Raw genomic sequence first — 16,595 nt, 5'->3', positions numbered from 1 at the left:
GATAGAAGTTTGTTGGAAGCAAAAAAAAAAAAAAGCCCAATGGAGGAAAGAGCTAGTTTTTGTACATTTTTTTAAAAAGACATTATTTACAGATGAGCAGCCTGCTTTAAAGAAGAAAGGAAAACAAGTGTCTGAAAAATGGAATGATCCTTAGAAAAAATCTGAAAGTGATAATATAATATGGTGGAAACTTCAAATTCTTGACCAATCTAGGGAAACAGTACTGCTGGAGCACCTTTCAGTGCTGTGAAATAAGAACTGCAGAGAAAATGGACTGAAGAGGTGAATAAGCAAATAGAAGATGACGGTCAAAGAAAAATAGAGGAAAGACATATATTCAAAGGGTGAGGAACATGACAGATGCGCAATGCACTTTGATTCGTTAAAGAGTAATCCTGGTTCTCAATCTCAACTGTCCCCTCAGTCAACACACAAACAACCTGAGTACTTCCGTGTCTCTCCTGACACTCGGGAGCTGGCTGATGTCAGCAGTGTTTGTACACCTACAACTGGAAGCCAGGTTGAGCCATCAGAGGAGCAGCATATAGCAAAACCTATTAGGGATGTGGTTATGGCATACAGTAAGAAAACAAACTTTCTTCGTTCTATGACTACTCTCTTGGACCCAGCTCAGATTGAGGAATGAGACAGATGATGACAAAAACAGTTAGAGCATCACAAAGCCATCACTGCTCAGGTAGAAAAAAAGCACAAGAAGAAGCAACTGGAAGAAGAGCAAAGAAGGAAGAACAAGAAGAGGAGCTTCGCTTAGCAGGGGAACGTGAAGAGATGCAGAAACAGTATGAAGAAGACATACTTAAGCAAAAACAAAAGGAAGAAATCATGACTCTCAAGACAAATGAGCTGTTTCAGACAATGCAGCGAGTGTAGGAACTGGCGCAGAGACTAAAACAAGAACAGAGAATCCGAGAATTGGTGCAAAAGGGACATGACACTTCTAGATTGATTAAAAACCTTGGTGTTGATACAATCCAAATGGAATATAATGCATCTGCTAACATTTCCAGTTCAGGACATGATTCTGATGACGTCAGTGGTAAAATGAATGCATGTATGAATTCTAGTACGTCTCCTAAGAAGGATACTGGTATGCAGACAGATGACATAAATATAGGAATATTCACCAATGCAGAATCACACTGTGGATCATTAACAGAGAAGGACAACACAAATTGTTCATCTCCTGAGATATTGGCAGAATTTACTGGACAGCTTAGCACTAAGAAAAACAAGCAAGAACTAACTCAGGATAAAGGAGCCAACTTAGAAAAAGAAAACAATCGGTATAATGACCAGTGTAATCAGTTCACAAGAATAGAGAAACAAAACACATGAAGAAATGTTTCTCTTAAAAGGCCTGATTGGAATATAAATAAGCCCTACCTAAAAGGTATATTCCAGCATCAGAAAAGAACCCTAAACAGCTTCAAAAGCAGAATGAAGAAAAAAAAGTGAGGAGGCAGATGGAATTGCTTCATTTGGTAGAAAAAAAATAATCCTGGGCACCTCTATCAAAACAGAGGCATTTCACCAGAAATTCTTCATTCATCTCATCAAGAAACTGAGTCAAAGTTCTGGTGGCATCTAGTTAAAAAGGAAGAAGAGCCTCTGAATATTAACTCATTCAGCAAGGAAAGGTCTCAATCATCACCAGTTCCAGCAGTGAAAAAGAGAAGCCAACAAACTCAGAACACATTACACCTACCACTAAAAAACAGTAGCTATGAGAGAGAGAATTTGATCTTGGGAGGTAATCAAACAATTATCATCTGGGATTTCTGAATCGTCCCATTTTATTCCCTATGTTCGAACAAATGAGATCTACTATCTTGATCCAGATGCACCATTGTCTAGACCTCAACCCAGGACTCTCAGTACCAGCATTCACAAAACGGTCAAGAACAACAGCTATTTGATTCTGACTGTGTCAGGGATCCACTTCTTAATCCTAACTTGGTAAAAAAAAACAGGAATCGACAGCAAGCAATCCTTAAGGAACTTTCAGAACTGAGGGCCTTCCCCAGAAACAAAAGGAGTTGGAAAGTAATCTCCTGCCTTTAGCTAAAAATAAAGAAGAGAACTTTGGTTCTTCATTTTAAATGTAGAAAATCAAATCCTGCACACTTGATTTGTGACTTCCAAATTATGAAATGTGCTCACTGGCTCAAGAGTTATTTTTCAAATAGCCTAGATTTATTTATTTATTTAATGCTTATTAAAAATGTCTACATTATGTAATAAAATGCTTTACTTGTTTCACACAATAAAACAGATACTTTTGTAAAAAAAATAAAATAAAATAAAATGACCATACTGCCCAAAGCAATTTACAGGTTCAATGCTATTGTTATCAACCACCAAAGACACTCTTCACAAAATCAGAAAAAACTATGTTAAAGTTTATATGGAACCAAAAAAAGAGCTGAAACAACCAAGGCAATCCTAATCAAAAAGAACAAAGCTGAAGGTATCAAGTTACCTGACCTGAAACTATACTACAAGGCTACAGTAACCAAAACTGCATGGCACTTGTATAAAAAGACACATAGGCCATGGACCAGAATAGAGAACCTGGACATAAGGCTGCACACCTACAACCATCTTATCTTCAACTAAGTCAACAAAAATAAGCAATGGAGAAAAGACTTCTTATTCAATAAATGGTGCTGAGGTAACTAGCTAGCCACATGCAGAAAAGTGAAACCAAACCCCTTCCTTATACCATATACAAAAAAATCAACTCAAGATAAAGACTTAAATGTAAAACCTAAAACAACAAGAACCCTGTAAGATAACACAGGCCCTGGGAAAGATTTCATGACAAAGATGCCAAAGGCAAATGCAACAAACTAGATCCACAAATGAGACCTAATTAAACTAAAGAGCTTCTGCACAGCAAAAGAAACTATCAACAGAGTAATCACACAACCTACACTGAGGAGAAGATAATCTCTTCAATAAATGGTGTGAGGAATACTGGATATCCATATGTAGAAGACTGAAACTAGACCCCTATCTCTCATCATATATAAAAACCAAATCAAAATGGATTTCGAGGCTTAAATCTAAAACCTCATACTATGAACTTACTACGAGAAAACTTTGGGGAAACTCCAGGACTTTGGGCTGGGCAAAAATTAGTTGATTAATATCCTACAAGAAAACAAGAAAAAATGAACAAATAGGATCACATCAAGTTAAAAAGCCTCTATACAGCGAAGGAAACAATCAGCAAAGTGAAGAGACAACCAAGAGAGTAAGAGAAAATATTTGCAAACTATCCATCTGACAAGGGATTAATAGCCAGAATATATCAGGAGCACAAACAACTGTACAGGAGGAGAAACTTGAATAACCCAATTAATAAATGAGCAAAAGATCTGAATAGACATTTTGCAAAAGACATACAAATAGCAAACAAGTATATGAAAAGGTTTTCAATACCATTGATCATTAAAGAAATGCAAATCAAACCACAATGGGATATCATCTCACCCCAGTTAAAATGCCTTTCATGCAAAAGACAGGAAATAACAAATCCTGGCAAGGATATGGAGAAAAGGAACTCTCAAACACCGTTGATGGAATGTAAATTAGTACAACTGCTATGGAGAACAGTTTGGAGGTTCCTCAAAAAACTAAAAATTAGTTACGATCCAACCCAATAATCCTACTCCTATATATACCTCAAAGAAATGAAATCAGTACATCAAAGAAATATCTGCACTCTTATGTTTATTGAAGCATGATTCACACTAGCCAAGATTTGAATAAAGAAAATGTGGTACACATACACGATTGAGTACTATTCAACCATAAAGAATAATGAAATTGGCTGGGTGTGGTGGCTCACGCCTGTAATCCCAGCACTTTGGGAGCACTTTGATCCGCCTGTGTCAACAGGCAGATCATGAGGTCAGGAGTTCAAGACCAGCCTGGTCAATATAGTGAAACCCCATCTCCAAGTACAAAAAAATTAGCTGGGTGTGGTAGCATGTGCCTGCACTACAGTCCAGCCTGGGCGACAGAGCAAGACTCCATTTCAAAAAAAAAAAGAACAATGAAATCCTGTCATTTTCAACAACATGGACAGAACTGGAGGTCATTATGTGAAGTGAAATAAGGCAGGCACAGAAAGACAAACTTCTCATGTTCTCACATTTATGGAGGGCAAAATTAAAATAATTGAACTCATGGAAATAGAGAGCAGAATGATAGCTATTAGAGGAGCTGGGAAGGGTAGTGTGACTGTGGCGATGTGGGGATGGTTAACGGATACAAAAATATTCTAGACAGAATAAATACGTTCTGTGTATTTGACAGCCCAACAGGGTGACTATGGTCAACATTTATTGTACATTTCAAAACAACTAAAAGAATATAACAATTGTTTGTAACATAAAGGATAAATGCTTGAAATAATGGATACTCCATTTACTCTCATGTGATTATTATACATTTATATACCTGTATTAAAATATCTCATGTACCCCATAAATACATACACCTATATGTACCCACGAAAATTAAAAATTAAAAAGTGAAAGAGAAATAAAGATGTTCTCAAACAAAAGTCAAGAAAATTTGTTGCTGGTAGACCTACCTTGCAACAAATGTTAATAGAAGTTTTCCAGAAAGAAAACAAACAATATAGGACAGATACTCAGATCTACACAAAGAAAGGAAGAACATCAGAGAAAGAATAGTGAGGGCAAAATAAAAAACTTTAATTTTTCTAATTCTTGATTTATAAGTTTGCTCAAAATAATAATGGCAACAATATATTCAATTGTGTGTGTGTGCTTACATATAAATGAAATGAATGACAGCAATGATGTAAGAATTGGGAGAAAGGTATCAAAATTATTCTGTTATTATAAGGTATTCACACTATCAGTGAAGTGGTATAGTGTTACTTGAAAGTGGGCTTGAATTAGTTGTAAACATATATTGCAAACTCTAGGGCAACCACTAAAAAAGCTTTTTTTAAAAAAGCATTAACTGATATGCTAAGAAAGGAGACAAACAGAATCATATAAAATGCTCAATCAGAACCATAAAAGGGGTCAGGCATGGTGGCCCATGCAACAGCAGCACTTTGGGCAACCAAGGCATATGGATCACTTGAGCCCAGGAGTTGAAGCCCAGCCTGGGCAATGTGGCAAAACCTCATCTCTACAAAAAAACACATACACAAGGCTGGGCACAGTGGCTCACACCTGTAATCCCAACACTTTGGGAGGCTGAGGCAGGCAGATCATTTGAGGTCAGGAGTTCAAGACCAGCCTGGCCAACATGGCAAAACCCCGTCTCTACTAAAAATACAAAAATTAGCTGTGTATGGTGGCAGGCACCTATATTCCCAGTTACTTGGGAGGCTGAGACAGGACAATTGCTTGAGCCCGGGAGGCAGAGGTTGCAGTGAGCCAAGATTGCCCACTGCATTCCAGCCTGGGTGACAGAGCAAGACTCCACCTCAAAAAAAAAAAATAATACACACACACAGTTAGCCAGGTGTGGTGACACACACCTATAGTCCCAGCTACTTGGGAGGCTGAGATGGAAGATCACTTGAGCCCTGGAGGTGGAGGATACAGTAAAGTCAGATTGCACCACTGCATTCCATCCTGGGCAACAGAGCAAGACCCTGTCTTTAAAAAAAAAATAAAAGGCAGAGAAAGAGAATAGAAGACAAAAAGAGGAACAAAAAACAAGGGCAATGAATAGAAAACAGTAACAAATATAGTAGCTATTAATCCAACTATGTCAATAATCACTTTTTTNCCTGGGTTCAGGCAATTCTCCTGCCTCAGCCTCCTGAGTAGCTGGGATTACAGGCACGCGCCACCATGCCCAGCTGATTTTTTGTATTTTTAGTAGAGATGGGGTTTCACTATGTTGACCAGAATGGTCTCGATCTCTTGACCTCTTGATCTCTCTTGACCTCTACCCGCCTCGGCCTCCCACAGTGCTGGGATTACAGGCTTGAGCCACCGCGCCCGGCCGTCAATAATCACTTTAAACATCAATGGTCTAAATACACCAATTAAAAGGCAGAGACTGTCAGAGTGGATCAAAAAACAAAACCCAATGATATGTTGTCTTCCAAAAGCTACTTTCAATATAAAGATCAATATAAATAAAAAGCAAAGGGATGAAAAAATATACACCATGTTAACACCAATCAAAAGAAATAGCTACATTAATTTCACAGAGAGCTGGCTTCAGAGCAATGAAAGTTACCAGGCATAAAGCGGAGCATTACATAACAATAATAGCGTCAATTCTCCAAGAACACATACCAATCCTTAATGTGTATGCACCTAACAACAGCGCACCAAATACATAAGGCAAAAACTGATAGATGGCCAGGCATGGTGACTCACGCCTGCAACTCCCCACACTTTGGGAGGCCAAGGTAGGTGGATCACCTGATAAGGAGTTCAAGGCTAGCCTGGCTGACATGGTGAAACCCTGTCTCTACCAAAAAATACAAAAATTAGCCAGGCATAATGGCAGCTACTCAGTAGTTCCAGGTACTCAGAAGGCTGAGGCACAAGAATCACTTGAACCCAGGAATCAAAGGTTTCAGTGAGTAGAGATCGCACCACTGCACTCCAGCCTGGGAGACAGAGTAAAACCCTGTCTCAAACAAACAAACAAACAAACAAACAAACTGACACAAATGCAAGGAGTAATAGATGAATCCATAATTACAGTTGGAGACTTCAATAATCCTTTATCACAAAATGAACAAATCCAGCATGCAGAAAATCAGTAAGGACATAGTTGGAATTCAATGTGACCATCAAGTAGCTGAATATAACTTACAACTATTTACTACTTCATCTAGCAACGGCAGAATATACATTTTACTCAAGTTTACATAGAACATTCACCAAAACAAACCATATTCTGGGTCATAAAACACACCTTAACAAATTTAAAAGAGTAAAAATCATATAATACCCATTCTCAGGTTATAATAGAATTAAACTAGAAATTATAACAATACCGGGGAAAATCCCAAAATACTTGGAGATATGGCAACATAATTCTAAATAAAGCATGGGTCAAAGAAGAAATCTCAAGAGAAATTTTAAAATATTTTAGACCTAAATGAAAATTAAAATACAACTTAATGAAATTTGCAGGATGCAGTGAAAGCAGTGTTTAGAGGGAAATTCACAACAATAAATGCATATATTAAAAAGTAAGAAAGATCTAAAACTAATAATCTAAGCTTCCGCCATGGGATGCTAGAAAAAGAGCAGTATATTAAATCCAAAGCAAGCAGTGGAAAAGAAATAATGAAAATTAGGGCAGAAATCAATGAAATTGAAAATAGAAAGTAAATCAAGGAAATAAATGAGACCAAAAGATGGCTCTTTGAGATTATCAGTATAACTGATAAGCCTCTAGCTAGGCTAAGAAAAAAGAAAGAAGACACAAGCTACTAATGTCAGAAATGAAAACAGGGATAACATTATAGATCCTATGAACATTAAAGGAATAATAAAGGAATGTAATGAATTATATGCCTACAAATTCAATAATCTAAATGAAATGGATCAATTCCTTGAAAGACACAATCTGCCAAAACTCGAGAAATTGAGTCAGTAATAAATAACCTTTCAAAACAGAAAACAGATGAATTTACTGGTCAATTCTAGGAAACATTTCAGGAAGAAAGCATATTAATTCTCTACAATCTTTCTCAGAAGATAGAAGAAGAGGAAACACTTCCTAACTCATTCTGAGGCCAGCATCACCCTAATACCAAAATCAGACAAAGACATTAAGGAACATGAAAACTACAGACAAATGTCTCTTATGAACACAGATATAAAAATCCTCAACAAAATACTGGCAAATTTGAATGCAACAATGTGTAAAAACAATTATACACAACAACCAAGTGGGATTTATCCCAGGTATGCAAGATTGATCCAACATTCAAATATCAACATAATCCATCACATCAACAAACGAAAGGAGAAAAATCACATGATTGTATCAATAGATACAGAAAAAACATTCAACAAAATCTAACACCCACTTATGATAAGAACTCTTAGCAAACCAGGAATAGAAGGGAATTTCCTTAACTTAATAAAGAACATCTACAAAAAACATACAGCTAACATCATACTTAATAGTGAGCAACTAGCTTTTCTGCTAAGATCAGGAACAACACAAGAATATTATCTCTCATCACTCCTTTTAAATAGTACTAGAAGTCCTAGCTAATACAATAAAACAAGATATAACACCAAGGGCACAGTCCATGAAAAAAATAATTGATAAGCTGGACTTCATTAAAATAAAAAATTTCTGTTCTGAAAAAGACACTGTGAGAAGAATGAAAATACACGGAGTGAAAGAAAATATTTTCAAGAGACATGTCTGATAAAGGACCATTATCCAAAATAACGCAAAGAATCTTACTCAACAATAAGAAAACAAACAACTTGATTTAAAAATGGGCGAAAGACCTGAACAAGTACCTTACCAAAAAAGACATACAGGTGACAAATGAGCTTATAAAAAGATGTTCAACATCATATGTCATTAGGGAATTTCAAATTAAAACAGGATTAAAAGTACTACATACCTATTAGAATCCAAAATCCAAAACACTGACAACAACAAATGCTGATGAGGAAGTGGAGCAACAGGAACTCTCATTTGTTGCTGGTGGGATTGCAAAATGGTATAGCCATTGTGGAAGACAGCTTCAGTTTCCACTTCTTACCATACTAAACATCCTGTTACTATATAGTCCAGGAATCACACTCCTTGGTATTTACACATAAGAGTTGAAAACTTACGTCCACACAAAAACATGTACAAAAATGTTATAGCAGCTCTTTTCATAATTGCCAAAACTTGGAAGTGAAAAAGATGTCCTTCAGCAGATGATACATAAACAAACTATGGTACATCCAGACAATGGAATATTATTCAGCACTAAAAAGACATGAGCTATCAAGCCATGAAAAGACATGGAGGAACTTTAAGATCAGTTTACTAAGTGAAAAAAGCCAATCTGAAAAGACTACCTACAGTATGATCTCAATCATTTGACATTCTGGAAGAGGCAAAACTATGGAGACAGTAAAAGGATCAGTGGTTGTCAGAGGTTAGACAGGAAGGAGGGATCAGTAGGCAGGGCCAGAGGCTTTTTAGGGCAGTGAAACTATACTGTATGATACTATAATGGTAGATGTATGTCATTATATATTTGCCAAAACCCAAAAAATATACAACACCAAGAGTGAACCCTAATACGAACTGTGAATATTGGGTGATAATATAGGGGTTCATCAATTGTAACAAATGTACCACTCAGGGACCGGATTTCGATGGTGGAAGAGGTTGTGTGTATGTGGGGGCAGAAGGTATAAAGGAATTTTGTACTTTCTGTTCAATTTTGCTCTGAACCTAAAACTTCTCTAAAAAGTGTATTTAAATTCACTATTTAATAACTCCACTGTCCACTTTGGCCATAGAGCTATTGCTTTAATCTGTAACTTTGTCTTCATTATTCTCCAGTTTTCCCAACTGAAACTTGAAGGAGTAAAGACTTTAGTTTTTACTCCTTCAGTTTCAGTTGGGAAAAAATTCAAAAGTATTTTTTCCCATTAAAAATATTTTTGACATAAATATTTTTTAATGTTAAAAATACTTTTTAACGTACTTAGTATTTTAGGTAATTCCTCAAATTTGAATCTTTTCAAAATTTTAACAGCATTTCCTAGGACTATGGCCTTTGTCTGATATTGAAACATTTGAATGCTTTGTCCAAAGTAACATGCAGGTATTTGGAAATAGCTACGTGCTACTAGCACTGGGAAGAAAAAACAAGCTATTTAAACAAGGCATAGCTATTATGACAATAACTGATGATTTTCATAAGTTTCCAAACGCCTTTCTACTTGGAGAGAAACAAATTTTTTAAAGGACCTCTAATTTTTATAGCATATTCAAGTGACATGTCTTTGCATTAATTTATTTTGTGGAAAGAAGAAAAAAGATGCATAATGAGGAAAACAGTCCCTATTTCAGAGGATAAGCTCCTTCTTCAGCTCCTTCTACAAAGGGTTCTAGTCTCATATTAGATAATTCCTTTCTTAAATACACATCTAATAAAAAACTGTGTCATTGCTGAAATTCTCAACTGGGCTGTTTCCAAACATATGATGCATTCCTCCAGCAACTTCCAGGATTCAGTCAGCATGACCCCAAGCAACAACTAAGCAGCACAGCCCCGTCCCCTCTGCATCTGAACTTCCTGATCTTGATACGAGGAAGCACCATGCCAGCCAATGCCAAGAGCAGGCTCTAGACAAGACCTTGTTCTTCATTTCACTTTTAAATTATTTTAGAAACAAGTAATGATACCTACTTCTAAAATAAAATGTTGCTCCTTCGTTGCTTTTATTAATTTTGCAATACCTTTCTTATCATTCTCTGCTTTTGATATCTTGTATTCCAGCATAATGTGCTTTAAACTTAGGGCCCCCAAGCTTCAGTGTGGATCTGTCAGATGGGTGTTTATGAAAATGTGGGCCAAGGGGTCTGCTCCCAGGGGTTCCAATTTGGTAGGTCTGTGGGAAAGCTCCGCAACCAACATGTGTTACACACCCCACAGAGGTTCTGTTATAGGAGGTCCTAGAACCACACCTTGATAAATATGGCTTTGAAGAATATGAAGAAGTGTGCTTTAGACAACTTTTACATTAACGAACAGAATTGGGAAGACCTAAAGGTACAAAACCCATTTACATGTATAGTCACTGGATGAAAACTGGTTTCTTTGGGCCTCCTCAGTGAGCATACAGTACAGAATGTGTATTAATGTGCATGATGGCCAGGTGCAGTGGCTCACACCTATAATCCCAGCACTTTGGGAGGCCATGGTTGGAGGATCACTTAAGGCCAGGATTTCAAGACCAGCCTGGGCAACATAGCGAGACCCCATCTCTACAAAAAAGTTTTTTAAAAAACAGGCGGGCATAGTGGCATGGACCTGTAGTCCTAGCTACTCGGGAGGCTGAGGCAGGAGGATCATTTGAGTCCAGGAGTGCAAGATTACAGTAAGCTATGATCATGCCACTACACTCCAGCCTGGGTTACAGAGTGAGATCCTGTGTCTAAACAACAATTAATAATAATAATAACAGACACAGATACATCTGCTCCGATTCCAAGGTTCCCATCTGAAACGAGGGAAAATGATCTGTTCCACTGGGCTTTACACCATACAAACTCATCCTTGAGCAAAAATGAAGGGGAAAGGAGAAAAGAAGCCTGTATTCCCCAAGGCCTGGAGCCCAAAAGAGCTGATTTCCCTGTCTCCCTCATCACCCCACAAGTGATCACAGTAGGGAGGGGGGATGTGGAAAAGGAGGAGGAGATGGATTCTGCTGGAGCAATGGTTTTCAAGCCACAGCTGTATCAGGATCCCCAAGAGGCCTGGTTAAAACACAGATGGCTGGCCCCATCCCAGAGTTCCTGGTTTAACAAGGCTGGAGAGTTGGCATTTCTAACAAGTTCCCAGACAGAGCTGACGCCCCTGTTCCCAGGTCTATACTTTGAGAGCCACTAGGCTAAGTATCTGTGAAGTGCCATTCAAACACTCTGTATTAAAGGAAGAAATGGGGAAATTTTGCCAGAGAAAAGAGCCTCTAACTCTCAAAACAGAGCATTCCAAACTTACACAGGGACATTTGTTGTAACATTCATTCTCTTAAAACAAAAAGAACCATTTAATAACATAATCTCAGTATTCATTGATTTAAATGGATTTCAGCTGGTCTTCCACTCAGAAACAAATGTGACTTGCAATGCTTATTAATCAAGAAACCTTACTGAGGGTCTATTGTATACAGAGAACTGCTGTGCAGGCCAATCTCCTAATGGATGAAAAAGTAAAACAAAAACAGAGTCTCTGCCTTTAATTTACTATTGTCTGTAATATTTCACCTCCAATTATGATGAAATTTTGGACTAACTTGACATAACCATTTCATTATCACAAAATAAAAGAAATAGGGCTCTCTTGAAAGAATTCTTGTCTTTGCACAAACCCTACTTTTAGGAAGATAAAATAAACCCCAGGGAGGGTAGAATTAAAGTGGAGATGTAGGTATTTTTGCTTATTTTCAAACCAACTCCCAGGAGGTGTACCAGAGGCACTGTAGGTAAACTTGATGGTCAATATAAAGATCGGAGACACCAATTCTTTAATTACCGAAAACTCACTGAAAACAGGTACATTTTAAGCACTGAAATTTTTCAAGACAAGAAATGCACCAACACATTATTTTAAAAAGTGTACAAAGTGGTCATAAAAACCTTATTGATAATGTCACCTTATGTTTATATGGCCCTCCTGTGAAACACTGAAGCATTTTCTTTTTTTTATTTTTGAGATAGTTTCATTCTTATTGCCCAGGCCAGAGTGCAATGGTGCAATCTTGTCTCACTGCAACCTCCACCTCCCAGTTCAAGTGATTCCCCTGCCTTTGCCTCCTAAGTAGCTGGGATTACAGGTACCCACTACCACGCCCAATTTTTGTATTTTTAGTAGAGACAGGGTTTCACCATGTTGGCAAGTCTGGCCTCAAACTCCTAACCTCAGGTGATCTGCCCACCTCAGCCTCCCACAATTCTGGAATTATACAGGCATGAACCATTCACCTGGACCGTTTTGTCAAGCATTTGATGAGCCTCAATTGACTTCACCTTTACCACAAAATGGGAGGCAGAGTCAATAACTCACCCAACTAGCAAACTAGATGTTGGGGGAGGTGTAAACAAAAGCTCAGAACAGCATTCAAATATTACAAAATATTTAACTCACTTTAACATATCCTATCAGCTCTCTGTAGATTTTCTTTGATCATCAAAATGAAATTATTTTATCATTAGTTTGTAAAGGGTTGAACATTTTTTAAATTTAGTACCACGTGAAGATCCCCATTTATTTGACTTTTTTTTTTTTTTTGAGACGAAGTCTCGCTTTGTCGCCCAGGCTGCAGCACAGTGGTGTGATCTCAGCTCACTGCAACCTCAGTCTCCCAGGTGCAAGCGATTCTCCTGCCTCAGCCTCCCGAGTGGCTGGGATTACAGGCATGCACCACCACGCCTGGCTAATTTTTGTACGTTTAGTAGAGACAGGGTTTCACCATACTGGCCAGGCTGGTCTTGAACTCCTGACCTTGTGATCCGCCCACCTCAGCCTCCCAAAGTGCTGGTATTACAGGCATCAGCCACCACACCCAGTCTAATTTGACTTTTAACACAATAGTAACCAGAGACTTGGCTTTCTTCACCCTCACACTTTCATCCCAAACTGCAGCCTCGAAGCTCCCTTTCCACCAGACCTCAGCAGAGGCCCGCGGGTCCAATCAGCAAGGGGCTGGTCTGGCACTCTGGGCACCAGGCAGGTGGTCGGACTACAACAATAATTTGTATGTGGACTTGGGTACCTCACTGTTCCAAGTACAGTTTTTCTCATCAATAAAAAATAGCAATCAAAGTGATCTAATGAATTTTCCATTTCAGATATATTTCCATGCCTAAAAAAACCAAATCCTTTATTTTCTTAAATTTCTTAGTACTAAAATCCACTGGCGTGTACTCGTGTTGTATGGCACTTGTGTTGATTGTGCTTGTGTTGTACAGTCCCCTTGTTATCTTGTCTATGGCCTCACACAGTCTACGAGACCGGGCTTGGGATCCAACCCTATCTTACCGTATCACCTATTATGGCAGCCCTCACTGACAACCCATCAATAAAGGCCTGTGTTCCTACCACAAGCCAGACCTGTCCCTACTCCAGGGCCTTTGTGCTAGCTCTGCTTTTGGCCTAAAATACTCTTCTCTCAGACCCTTTCATATCACACAGGCCTCACATGTCACTTCCTACAGAGACCTTCTTTCACCCCTCTCCCCGCCTCCAATTCCAGCCCCTGTCACTCTCTAGCCTCTGACCCTGTTTCAGTTTTTTCAAGTACATGGTACTTGGGGATCTAAAATTAGACGGAAAAATCATACAACATTCATTTTACTTAGTCCCAAATCCATCAGATGATGATATTGAGCAGAAGGATTCTAAAATTGGCAGGAAGAAAGGAAAAGTCATCTTAACACCTTTTGGGTACTAGAACCTGGTATATAGGAGCTTGGTGACAGTATGTCCAATGAATCCATTCATTCACTGCATAAAGGTGTACATGCTTACCAGGTACTGAAGACAAAAACATGGCTATAGTATACTACCCTCATAAAGCCCACATTCAAGCAGGAACGCCAGACAATACATAAATGCCCATGATGCAATGTGACAAGCATTCAGAACAAAGATTTGTATGCCTGATATCCACAATAATGACATGAATGGAGTTGTGTGATGAGAGTACTCTCCCCGTTTGAAGGTTGAGAAAAGTCTCAGAGGAGTTCGTTAATCTACTTGAAGTTTCACAGCCAATTAAGAGGCAGAAGTCTCCTTACCCTGGAATCACCGTAGCAAATATTTTATGAAGGTGAAGCAGTAAATCTTGGCTAATTTAAATAGCTTTTACAAAATCACATTTTAAAGATGCTAAGTGTTAAATGTCTACTTGCTATGGTGTGAACATGAAATGCATATGGAAGGATGGAGACTTTACATTTTATTTAAAAATAGCAATATGGCCAGGCGTGGTGGCTCACACCTGTAATCCCAGCACTTTGGGAGGCCAAGGAGGGTGGATCACAAGGTCAGAAGATCGAGACCATCCTGGTCAACATGGTGAAACCTTGTCTCTACTAAAAATATAAAAATTAGCCAGGCGTGGTGGTACATGCCTGTAATTCCAGCTACTCGGGAGACTGAAGCAGGAGAATTGCTTGAACCTGGGAGGCGGAGGTTGCAGTGAGCCGAGATCGAACCACTGCACTCCAGCCTGGTGACAGAGTGAGACTCTGTCTTAAAAAGAAAAAGAAGTAGCAATAATAGGCTGGGTGCCGGTGGCTCATATCTGTAATCCCAGCACTCTGAGAGGCCGAGGCAGGCAAATCACCTGAAGTCAGGGGTTTAAGACCAGACTGGCCACTGACTCTACTAAAAATGTAAAAATTAGCTAGGTGTGGTGGCAGGTGACTATAATCCTAGCTACTCAGGAGGCTAAGAAAGAAGAATCACTTGAACCTAGGAGGCAGAGGCTGCAGTGAGCCAAAATCACACCACTGCACTCCAGCCTGGGCGACAGAGCAAGACTCCATGTCAAAAAAAAAAAAAAAAAATATATATATATATACACACACACACACACACACACACACATAGCAATAATAAAATGAGGTTCAGGCAAGATTATAAAAGTCACATTGGAATTGTCTGATAATCCTATAAAGAAATAAAAAGAGTTTTTAAGTTTACAAAGACAAAAGATCCTTATCTTTCTATTTTCCTAACTTTATTATCTTATTGGTAGCATGCTGTCTCCTCTGCAAGGATTCCCTCTAACTGCATTATCCAAATCCCTCTGAAGAGTCCCCTCCAACCACTTGGTTTTCACCTCTAAATAACTGATCACATCAGTTAAATAAAGTTGGCCACATCAACTTCGGATGGCAACACCTTCCTCCAATTCAGCTTCCCATCCACTGACCAAATTCATCTTTCCTTTGGCCCAGAAGAACCAAGAGCATGTATTAAGAAACCAGCCCATCCATCTCCTCATTTACAGAACACGACATTTTCAAACTGTTTACTTATGTCCATGCCAACAATATTACTCAAATGTGGTGGAGTAAAAAAGCCACAGGGAATACTGGAGTTGGCCAAGAGCAGTATTTGGAGACCTAAAATTACAGGAAAAATCATACAACATTCATTTTACTTAGTCCCAAATCTCTATCAGATGATGATGTTGAACAGAAAGATTCTAAAATTGGCAGGGAGAAAGGAAAAGTCATCTCAAAGTTTGGGCCATGCCAGAGCAGCCTTACAGAGCAAAGGCAGGAACAGAATAAGGTGCTGTGTGCCCTTGAAAGAGTTGTCATAATCAGCAGTGTCTGCTGGGCAAGGATAAGTACAGAGAGAAAAAAAAGTTGAAATTATTGCCAAAAGGTGAGAGTAAACAAAGATTTCAGAAACAAGAACTCTTTATAGTATTTAGAGGGCAGCATTGGCAACACAGTAAAATCAGAGATGCTAGTTCAACTCAGTTCTATTCTATTCCTAGGTAGTATTTGTACTGGGGCACTTGTACTGTGGCAAAGCAAGGGACCTGCTTCCCAGGAGCTCAACACTGATGAGGGGACAGATGCCTCTTCCACCTGGCTCAGCCATACCCAAAGCCAAGTATGAGTGAAATCAGAGTGCTTGGGGAGCACCAAACAGGATCAGCCCCTGAGGATCTTAGAAGAGGAGCATGGAAGGGGCCTGGTGCCCAGGAGAAAGTGGTCCTGAGCAGACAGATGAAAGGTACTGAGAGCTCATTTCTGTCAAGTACTGTGCAGGGGCCCTGCTCTCTATGCGCTTTTATTTTATTTTATTTTTATTTTTTTTTTTTTTTTTT

General features: G+C 38.7%; 1 protein-coding gene and 1 pseudogene across 5 annotated transcripts in view; one reads left to right on the top strand and one right to left on the bottom strand.

Annotated features, from left to right (window-relative positions):
* Positions 1–16,595, bottom strand: part of LTBP1 (latent transforming growth factor beta binding protein 1) — a 463,242-nt gene that overhangs the window by 435,179 nt on the left and 11,468 nt on the right. The window lies entirely within an intron of this gene.
* On the top strand, positions 353–2,120 carry LOC108308815 (annotated as a pseudogene).

Source organism: Cebus imitator, unplaced genomic scaffold, assembly GCF_001604975.1.
Source record: "Cebus imitator isolate Cc_AM_T3 unplaced genomic scaffold, Cebus_imitator-1.0 Scaffold88, whole genome shotgun sequence".
Classification (NCBI taxonomy): Eukaryota; Metazoa; Chordata; class Mammalia; order Primates; family Cebidae; genus Cebus; species Cebus imitator.
Note: the sequence above shows the minus strand (reverse complement) of the source record. Positions and strands in the feature narration are given on the sequence as shown.